The following is an 11,633-nucleotide window of genomic DNA, read 5'->3' as shown; positions in this document are numbered from 1 at the left end:
CAAATTATGGTGGAAAATAAGTATTTTGCCAATAACAAATGTTTCTCAATACTTTGTTATATACCCTTTGTTGGCAATGACACAGGTCAAACGTTTTCTGTAAGTCTTCACAAGGTTTTCACACACTGTTGCTGGTATTTTGGCCCGTTCCTCCATGCAGATCTCCTCTAGAGCAGTGATGTTTTGGGGCTGTCGCTGGGCAACACGGACTTTCAACTCTATGGGGTTGAGATCTGGAGACTGGCTAGGCCACTCCAGGACCTTGAAATGCTTCTTACGAAGCCACTCCTTCGTTGCCCGGGCGGTGTGTTTGGGATCATTGTCATGCTGAAAGACCCAGCCACGTTTAATCTTCAATGCCCTTGCTGATGGAAGGAGGTTTTCACTCAAAATCTCACGATACATGGCCCCATTCATTCTTTCCATTACACGGATCAGTCGTCCTGGTCCCTTTGCAGAAAAACAGACCCAAAGCATGATGTTTCCACCCCCATGCTTCACAGTAGGTATGGTGTTCTTTGGATGCAACTCAGCATTCTTTGTCCTCCAAACACAACGAGTTGAGTTTTTACCAAAAAGTTCTATTTTGGTTTCATCTGACCATATGACATTCTCCCAATCCTCTTCTGGATCATCCAAATGCACTCTAGCAAACTTCAGACGGGCCTGGACATGTACTGGCTTAAGCAGGGGGACACGTCTGGCACTGCAGGATTTGAGTCCCTGGCGGCGTAGTGTGTTACTGATGGTAGGCTTTGTTACTTTGGTCCCAGCTCTCTGCAGGTCATTCACTAGGTCCCCCCGTGTGGTTCTGGGATTTTTGCTCACCGTTCTTGTGATCATTTTGACCCCACGGGGTGAGATCTTGCTTGGAGTCCCAGATCGAGGGAGATTATCAGTGGTCTTGTATGTCTTCCATTTCCTAATAATTGCTCCCACAGTTGATTTCTTCAAACCAAGCTGCTTACCTATTGCAGATTCAGTCTTCCCAGCCTGGTGCAGGTCTACAATTTTGTTTCTGGTGTCCTTTGACAGCTCTTTGGTCTTGGCCATAGTGGAGTTTGGAGTGTGACTGTTTGAGGTTGTGGACAGGGGTCTTTTATACTGATAACAAGTTCAAACAGGTGCCATTAATACAGGTAACGAGTGAAGGACAGAGGAGCCTCTTAAAGAAGAAGTTACAGGTCTGTGAGAGCCAGAAATATTGCTTGTTTGTAGGTGACCAAATACTTATTTTCCACCATAATTTGCAAATAAATTCATTAAAAATCCTACAATGTGATTTTCTGGAAAATAAATTCTCAATTTGTCTGTCATAGTTGACGTGTACCTATGATGAAAATTACAGGCCTCTCTCGTCTTTTTAAGTGGGAGAACTTGCACAATTGCCGCATGTCCAGGCCCGTTTGAAGTTTGCCAATGACCATCTGGATGATCCAGAGGAGGAATGGGAGAAGGTCATGTGGTCTGATGAGACAAAAATAGAGCTTTTTGGTCTAAACTCCACTCGCTGTGTTTGGAGGAAGAAGAAGGATGAGTACAACCCCAAGAACACCATCCCAACCGTGAAGCATGGAGGTGGAAACATCATTCTTTGGGGATGCTTTTCTGCAAAGGAGACAGGACGACTGCACCGTATTGAGGGGAGGATGGATGGGGCCATGTATCGCGAGATCTTTGCCAACAACCTTCCCTCAGTAAGAGCATTGAAGATGGGTCGTGGCTGGGTCTTCCAGCATGAAAACGACCCGAAACACACAGCCAGGGAAACTAAGGAGTGGCTCCGTAAGAAGCATCTCAAGGTCCTGGAGTGGCCTAGTCAGTCTCCAGACCTGAACCCAATAGAAAATCTTTGGAGGGAGCTGAAAGTCCGTATTGCCCAGCAACAGCCCTGAAACCTGAAGGATCTGGAGAAGGTCTGTATGGAGGAGTGGGACAAAATCCCTGCAGCAGTGTGTGCAAACCTGGTCAAGACCTACTGGAAACGTATGATCTCTGTAATTGCAAACAAAGGTTTCTGTACCAAATATTAAGTTCTGCTTTTCGGATGTATCAAATACTTATGCCATGCAATAAAATGCAAATTAATTACTTTAAAATCATACAATGTGATTTTCTGGATTTTTTTGATTCCGTCTCTCACAGTTGAAGTGTACCTATGATAAAAATTACAGACCTCTACATGCTTTGTAAGTAGGAAAACCTGCAAAATCGGCAGTGTATCAAATACTTGTTCTCCCCACTGTATATAGGACTGTATGGTTGTATGTGATGGCCATGCTTACTTTTGGCTGTATCCTAGAATTTGCCACCAGCTCACAGCAGAGACCATATTTTCCTCTAGGAGTCAATGTGCAGTTGGAGCTGGTTTGAATGAAAGTACTCCCTCTCTGTTGACGTTCCACCTTTGAAGAATATAGGTGCATTACTTCACGGCAAACTGATCAAATACGTTCATACTAACAGTTCTGAGAGAAATCAAGTAACGGTAATGAGCCATTTTACCACCATTTATCCAGCTATAGCAATAGCTACAGTGCCTTCAGAAAGTATTCATACCCCATAATTTATTCCACATTTTGTTGTGTTAAATCCTGAATTCATAACGGATTAAAATCATTTTTTTCTCACCCATCTACACACAAAACCCCATAATGGCAGAGTGAAAATGTTTTTAGAAATGTTTGCAAATTTATTCACAACCCTGAGACCGAGGGTCTCATTTCCAGTTGAGCCCTGTGTACACAATACACAGCATGATACAATATACACATTTAAACTACACATCCATAAATACATGTTAAAATGCACCAGAAAAGCAAAAACACAATCACAAACAACAGTTGCATTTCTCAGCTACTAAGTCCTCAATCAACACTAAACTGCCTGAGTGGCACCAGAACATCACATTTGAATGAGATCTGTAGATTGTTCCAGCAGTGGGGCGCATTAAAACTAAAAGCGGATTTACCTAATTAGGTGGAGACCCGAGGAACCTTAAGAGTTAACCAACCCTGTGAAAGGTTTGGTAGCTCATGTTTTTATACTTCAGCAATGAAATTAAGTGAGTCAGAAGTTTGTGTAGTATAGATTTGTAAACAAAGAGGGAGTAATGAAGTGACATATGGGACATTAATGAGGACCAACCTTTTGATACAGGACACAGTGATGCGTATTAAAACTGTCACCTGTGATAAAGCAAAGGGCAGTGGTGTAAAGTACTAACTTAAGTCGTTTCTTTTGGTATCTGTACTTTACTTTACTATTTATATTTTTGTCAACTTTTACTTTTACTCCACTACATTCCAAAATAAAATAATGTACTTTTTACTCCTTACATTTTCCCCGACACCCAAAAGTACTCATTACATGTTGAATGCTTAGCAGGACAGGAAAATTGTCTAATTCACGCACTTATCAAGAGAACATCCCTGGTCTGGCGGATTCACTAAACACAAATACTTCGTTTGTAAATTATGTCTGAGTGTTGGGAAGTGTCCCCCTAGCTATCCGTAAATTATAAGAAAAACAAGAAGATGGTGCCGTCTGGCTTGCTTAATATAAGGAATTTGAAATGATTTATACTTTTACTTTTACTTTTGATACTTACGTATATTTTAGCGATTACATTTACTTTTGATACTTAGGTATATTTTAAACCAAATACTTTTTGACTTTTACTTAATTAGTATTTTATTTTACTGGGTGACTTTCACTTTTACTTGAGTAATTTGTGTATTTTAAACGTCAATTTATTGTCAGTCTAAAAGCCCTGATATTTATAGGCTGGAACCTGCTCGATGCATAAATATGTAAGTAATCTGAAATATTTATATGATAATTAGAAAACAGCATACATTTAGTTTTTCCAGCATTATGTACCAATTTCAAATTGACAAGGACTTTCTGCAAGACAACAAAATCAGATTGCAGCTACAACATAGCCTGTTAAGCCATGGGGCAATATCGTACATAACAGTGTCATCTGCGTACAGGTTTTTGCTGATAGACCAATATTTTTTATAAAAGTAGAAAAGAGGACAGGTCCCAAAATCGACCCCTGTCAGACACCTTTAGTAATATTGAGGTAACTTGACTTAACACCATCAGAAAGCACAAATTGTGTCCTGTCTGACAGATAGTTCCCAAACCACTTGCAAGACGCCTGGTCAAGGCGCATTTCAGACAACCTTTGAATGAGTAGGGAGTGGTCGACGGTATCAAAAGCCTTGGATAGATCTATAAATATCTCAGCACAGTGATTCCTATGATCTAAGCAATTTAATATATAATTGAAGCGTATCTGCTGATAGAGCGATATGTCTAAAACCAGACTGGTACACATTAAGAATACAATTTGAAGTTCTTAGCTGAGAGTTTGCCAGTGATTCTAATATTTTTGCAAGGCAAGATAGTTTAGAGATTGGGCGGTAGTTATCCATGGCAGAAGGATCCACACCTTTGTAAAGAGGGAGGACATGCGCCACCTTCCGGATCTTAGGGATAGCACCAGAAGCAATTGTTAAATTAAAATGGTGGGTCAAAGGTTCTACAATGAGGGGAGCAAAAAGCTGCAGTAGAAAGGGATCAAGTGAATCAGATCCAATCTATATTTTTTACATATATTTTTTTTTTGCAGGGCACTTAATACATCATTGGCATAAAATCATTAAAATGAAAAAATAAAGAGTGAGTGCCTGGAAGTGCATCATTCTCTACTATTTGCTGAGAGGTGAATAAAGGCCTCCCTCTAGTGGAGCTTGAGGTATTTTCAGAAACCATTTCTTCAAAAAGATGGCTAGCTGAGGCAAAATGGTTATTAAAAGCCCCACAAATGTCATTTTTGTCTGTTATGGGACTAGAGGCTGTCATAACCAGAGGCTGTCATAACCTGCTAGGGCAATGGGGGGGGTTGAGTTTTTTTTCTCAAAGATTTGTCCACTTTCCAGAATTATGCTGGATTTCCACCACTCTCAGACACACAATTCAAGAAGTATATTGACTTTGCTTTTCTAACTAGAGCAAGACATCTATTTCTCAAATGTCTGAAGGACTGCCAGTCACAGGAAGAATCAGTCAATCTAGCCTTAGCCCAAGCCCAAGCTAAATTTCTTTCATTAAATATTTTAGACGATAGAGGACACACCCTCCCAATCACACAATCCCAGGTCATACAGGAAATGTTGTTCATTGAAAGTTAAAATTGTTATCTTTGTAATAATGCGTGGACATAATCTAGGTAGCTTAGTATCTCTAATGCAGGCAATGGGACAATGGTCACTGAGCTCGTTAGCAAAGATTCCATTGGCTGTATACTTATGAGGGGCGTTTGTCAGAATTATATAAAAAATAGTAGATTTTTCAGGGTGTTTTAAGTTGGGGCAGGTTGATTTAGCTATCATTGGAGTTACATTTAACCCAGTACAAATATATTTGTCTGATACTGGCATCAACCAATCCAGGTTAAAAATCACCCAATATTAATAATTAGTATAATTAGTATAGTATAGTTAGACAGCAAGTTAGACAGCAAGTCAGATAATTTGCTAAGAGCAATTAGGAGGGCAGAGGGAGGGCGATAAACGCCAGCTAACGTTAGTTGGGGATTATTACCAAGGCATACAAATTGCTTAAGGACAGAGGTGGTGATACAAATGGTAACATTCAAGTTGTTCTTTATGAATATGGCAACAGCCCCAACTCTGCTAGATCTGTCAGATCTATAAACATTATATCCATTTAGAGACATGTCAGAGTCTGGCACATACTTTTTTTTACCAAGTCTCAATAATTATCACAATTTCAGATTTAGTTTGAGAAGCCATAATTTCAATAAGATCAATTTTCGAAATCAAACTTCTGACATTTCAATACATGTTAGAATCACCTTTGGCAGTGATTACAGCTGTGAATCTTTCTGGGTAACTCTCTACGAGCTTTGCACACCTGGATTGTACAATATTTGCACATTATTCTTTAGAGAATTATTCAAGCTCTTTCAAGTTGGTTGTTGATCATTTTCAAGTCTTGCGATAGATTTTCAAGCCGATTTAAGTAAAAACTGTAACTAGGCCACTCAGGAACATTCAATGTTGTCTTGGTAAGCAACTCCAGTGTGTATTTGGCCTTGCGTTTAAGGTTATTGTCCTGCTGAAAGGTGAATTTGTCTCCCAGTGTCTATTGGAAAGCTGCCTGAACCAGGTTTTCCTCTAGGATTTTGCCTGTGCTTAGCTCTATTCCATTTCTTTTCATCCTAAAAAACTCCACGGTCCTTGACGATAATAAGCATATTCATAACATGATGCAGCCACCCCCATGCTTGAAGAGTGGTACTCAGTGATGTGTTGTGTTGGATTTGCCCCAAACATAACGCTTTTACTTTAATGCCGTATTGAAAACAGGATACATGTTTTGGAATATTTGTATTCTGTACAGACTTCCTTCTTTTCACTCTGTCATTTAGGTTAGTATTATGAAGTAACCTCAGTTTTATCCTATCACAGCCTCTTCATACACCATCCAAATTGTAATTAAGAACTTCACCACGCTCAAATGAAGATTCAATGTATGCTTTTTTTATGGTTACCCATATACTAATAGGTGCCCTTCTTTGCGAGACATTGTAAAACCTCCCTGATCTTTGTGGTTGAATCTGTTTGAAATTCACTACTCAACTGAGGAACCTTAAAAATAATACAGTTTGTGTGGGGTACAGAGATGAGGTAGTCATAAAAAAATAATGTTAAACACTATTATTGCATACAGAGTGAGTCCATGCCACTTATGTGACTTGTTATGCACATGTTTACTCCTGAACTTGTTTAGGCTTGCCATAACAAAGGGGTTGAATAGTTATTGACTCAGGTATCCTAGTGGGCCAATAACTGAAAGGTCGCTGGTTCAAATCTCTGAGCCACCGACTGGGTGAACAATCTGCCGAAGTGCCCTTGAGCAAAGCACTTAACCCTATATGTCGCTCTGGATAAGAGCGTCTGGTAAATGTAAAATACATTTCAGCTTAGATGTTGTATAAATTAGTAACAATTTCGAAAAACATATTTCCACTTTGACATTATGGGGTATTGTGTGTAGGCCAGTGACACAAAATCTCAATTTAATGAATTTAAAATTTAGGCTGTGAGACAACAAAACTTGGAAAAAGGCATGGGGTGTGAATACTTTCTGAAGCCACTGTAGGTTTACATTCTCAGTGTACCAAACAGCTCTTGCAGTGTACATAATGATTTCCTTGATACTGTAAATATTACCTCACAAAGTGGTACATTGTTGGGCAACAAAAAAACATTCAGTATGCACTTCTGAGGTCTGTTCCCTTGTGGTTGGAGGAACAGCAGCACCTGGCTTTGGACCGGGTGGAAGGAGAAACTATTTCTAATGAGGCCAAAGAGGGAGAGGTGTGTGATGTTTACAATCACATGTGTAGCAGTTGTCTTGAATGGATGAAAAATCTCCATGTTGCCATCAATAATATGGGCCACAGACAAAATGTCATTCTCCCCTGCAGAATAAGAACAATGCTTTAATTGACTGTAAGTCTCACCAAATTATGTATTATTATTGAATGTATTATTCAGTGGTAGTATCATGTCATACCCCTTTTATTATTGTATTATTAGAAATTATGCATCACTTACCATCACACATACAGTGATGCATCACTTATCATCACACATACAGTGACGCATCACTTACCATCACACATACAGTGATCCATCACTTACCATCACACATACAGTGTGGGAGATGCAGTTGGCGGACAGACTGTTCAGGGCAGTCAATGCTGAATAGGGGTCCTGCTGGTATCCTGGAGCCCAGCAGGCTCCTGTCCCATTGAGTCATCATGGAAACCACATCTCCCTTCCCTTCCATCAGAAACACCAGTCCAGTAGAACTGCATGTCCAAATACCTGCCTTGGGGCATTGGAGCCTGCAAGGCAGACAAAGGGCAAAGGTGACAGTTGTAAACTCCTTTTTTAAATCAAAAGAGTCAAACACTCTTGACGTAATGTCTTTGTAGATTCTGTGTGGAATTGATTAGTGGTAATCATGACCACAGGAAAAGGCCATGATAAAGTAGTGGAAGTTTCAGTGATCAATAGTTACCGATATGTAGGCTTGCAATCCATCAGTTTCTCATAGCACATCTTCATCTTGTTATACTCCACAGTGACATCATCTGCATAAGAAAAATAATTCAGGACAAGCATCAGCTTTTAAAGGGGAAGTTCAGGATTTTACAACTTGATGTTATATGGTGGCCAAATCACCTGAAATCAACTCAAAATCAACTCTGTATTTGGTTTGATGTTACTTAAAGGTGTATTGGTCATTTAAGAAAACAAAACATGCTCAAATTTCTCCATCACTTCTGTTGATTGTTAGCCTGTGGAGGCTAAAGTTAGCTGATGTTTGTTGAGGCTGATTCAAGTAATCTTCAACATATATTTTTGAGTTCAAAATATCTCTAACGGTCACCCCCAGCGGGAGTTTTTTTATGCGCGTGATATCAGAATGCACTCACTGTTCCAAAATGTGATTTTATGCAACAGGACACTTAACCCGCGCTGCCCTCAAACCAAGGCATGCTGCCTGCTAATTATCTATAGGCTATGTTTCAACTTGTCAATTTCAAATTATTTGAAAGTTTTATTTTCTAACAGTTTGAATTGAGGTGTGTTCCGGCTACTCATTAATTCACATAAGAAGTCGCCCATTTCACTGTTGCGGACAATTTATGTTTGAGGCTTAACTGAGCCCGACAAACTTCTCTCTTCGACGAGAGGCCAAGCACTTTCCCAGTGTTTCCCCAGATCAAGTATGCAGACATTTGTGCATCTCTAGTCAGAACAGGTCTTGCACAAACCTTTCCCACCTGGCACATTTTCTGGCTGGCGCTCGCATTGGCTTCATTGTTGTTTTCCTTACAGATACTTTGGACATGTGTTCCTATCAAAGTAATTGCCTTACTTTCCTTATATCATGTTGTCGTTTCTACTGTAGTATAATGTATGTATGCATGGAGCATAATGTATTTACTGTTTTATTCACATTTTCAAGTAATGATAACAAATCATGCATTTTGATTCTTGCATAGATTGTAATGGACACATATGTGTGTAAAATAATTTTTTGAAGGTTGTACTGATTATGCTAATGATAAGTTATTTGCCAGTTGTGTGGCTCCATGTTTGTTGACATCATACAATATATTCTTGTGTCACGTAAGCGTCCGTCACACCAAAGATGTTATAACAAAACGAGGTTAAGGGATGGTTCACTCGACTGAGTTATGGTGCTTTCAAGACAACTCGGAACTCTGAATAATACAAGGTCAACTCATGATGTCAGTGATCTTACAGGTCGGAAAGTAAGAGGTCTAGAAAGAGGCCAGAGTTCCCGAGTTGGATTTCCGAGTTAGATGACCGTTGGAAACTATTTTTCCCAGTCAGAGCTAGTTTTTTTCAGAGTTCCCAGTTGTCTTGAATGCACTGAAGTCGGAACTCAGAGATTTCCGAGTTCTAAGTTGCCAGTTGTTTTGATCGTGGCATCAGATTGTAACTATGGTACCTCAGGGTTGCCAGCTCAGACCCCCTTTCCAGGGTTTTATTTGTATTTATCTTATAGACTTCTCCTGTGTTTGCCCCTCATTTATTGATAAATCCCCCGTCATAGTAATAATTCCTGCATCATATCCCCCCACGATACCTTCCCCCATTTCTACCCCCCATGGACTTGAAAACCCCCTTCAAATTAAATGAACCCCCTCACAAACCTCCCTAAAATGGTTTCATCCCTGTTTAGCTTTCGCGCTACGGTTAGGCTTTTATTTGGGGTGATGATCTTTGAGGTGATAACATTTTACTTGCTTTGTGATTTCTAAAAACTGTAAATGACTTGTCAAGTCATGTGCTCCGGTTCTTGTATACACTGTAACAAGTACATCAAATATTTGTAATATGCTGAAAAGTGGCCAAACTAAGTTAATATTTTCAGCCATCTTTGACTTTGACTTTGTTTATTTGAGTTTTAGTGAATGGCATCCTGGGATAGGGAGTTTTCGCTTGTCAAACAAACAAACATGGCTGCCATCATAAATAATTTAGCTGCTGTTAGCTTAACTGATTTCTAATTTCTCCCTTGTGCTCAGCAAAGATGTGATACATTGTAAACAAATCTAGCTGTTAGGTCACTAACTTATGCTTTGTTTTTTTGTCAGTGCAACCTGTTATTTAGACTGGTTTATGGAATATGTTTGGCTGTGGATGTGTTCCGTGTGATGCTTAGATGATGAAGTTCATATTTATCTTTTACAATAAAAGGTGAAATTGAGGAATAAAGTTGTGAAGACCTTTATTTCCCATCAGTTCAAAACATAGTTTACATGCTTTTCAGACAACAATGCTGTTTAGATGTGTTTGTTTTATCATACGTTTTGTTGCTACTGTTCCAATCACATATCTGCGATGGTACGCTGCAGGGACCACTCATCAATGATCATAAATATGTGATCGTATGTGTCAAAGTGTTATTAAGTATCTGTCAAGTGAATATCTCACTTTTAAAAGTCAATATTCTGTTAACTCATACCCAAATAATGTTGTTGGCTCATCCCAGACTCATATTTGGGACAAAGCATAAAGCAGAGAAAAACTGAAAAACACTTAAACCCCCCCACCTCAAACTTAAAAAATGCTTGCTCTTTCTTCATAGAGGATGAGGTCATCCTCAGACATCATCCTGTATGAGGAAATAGCAAGCATTTTTAACAACATATTATAGGATGAGTAGGCCAATCAGGGGTCTACTCACATTAATATTTTGAATGACCAGTATACGCCCACACCATTCTGTTATTGGGATACACCCATACCATTCCAAAACAGAAAATCTGCTTTTAACATACTTTTTCATTTATTTTTTAAGTAAAACATATTTCACTCCTTTTGTAATTAATTATAGGTCATGTTTCATAGAAATCTGGAAAAACTGGACTGTTACTTTAAAACTATCAAATGGATGTCATGGATTGTCAGTCCTTGCATTAAGAATGCTCTCTACAAATTTGATATGGGTTACATTTCCCCAGCCCCATCCTTCAACTGTACACCAAAACAAGTGGCATGGCTAAAGTTTTGCTGAAAAACAAATTATGCATCTTCTTTCAAATATTGTGGTTCTGAAATGTAAGTAGGGTTCACACATGTACTTATGACACAAGCTAAATGCAGCTCAAGATAAAGTGGACATGGTTTCCAGACTTGTTCTGATGAGTACTTGACTTTAACTATATTGGAATAGGTAAAGCATTTGGTCTGTTTCATTTACCTGGGAGGAACGAGCTGTTGGGGGTCTTGAGTGAGAGATCCATTGATTCTTGTAGTTTGCACTTCAGCTGCATCACGATGTGTTCCTAATGTAGGACAGAAAATATTATTTAGTCCACTCTCATACTAAGGGATGATTGTACTTTACCACAACCAAGTCTAAATGCTGTGCACCAGGTGTTCATAAACTAGCTACTTCTTGAGTGCATTTTGGCCGCAAATATTTGAATTCAGCAAGTGCGATCATAACTGCTATGGTGACATGTGGAAACATGTAGATCCCAAGAG

At 39.2% G+C, this 11,633-nt stretch overlaps 1 long non-coding RNA gene across 1 annotated transcript; it reads right to left on the bottom strand.

Annotated features, from left to right (window-relative positions):
• Positions 1 to 7,868: 7,868 nt before the first annotated feature.
• Positions 7,869 to 11,432, bottom strand: LOC121551961. Its single transcript, XR_005997124.1, has 3 exons — positions 11,347 to 11,432; positions 8,125 to 8,197; positions 7,869 to 7,948 (listed from the first exon to the last, which is right to left on the bottom strand). It is a non-coding gene; the product is annotated as an uncharacterized LOC121551961 (long non-coding RNA).
• Between the last annotated feature and the right edge of the window lie 201 nt (positions 11,433 to 11,633).

The sequence above is a fragment of the Coregonus clupeaformis genome, chromosome 35 (assembly GCF_020615455.1).
Source record: "Coregonus clupeaformis isolate EN_2021a chromosome 35, ASM2061545v1, whole genome shotgun sequence".
Taxonomy (NCBI): Eukaryota; Metazoa; Chordata; class Actinopteri; order Salmoniformes; family Salmonidae; genus Coregonus; species Coregonus clupeaformis.
This window is presented reverse-complemented; position numbering and strand designations above follow the sequence as displayed.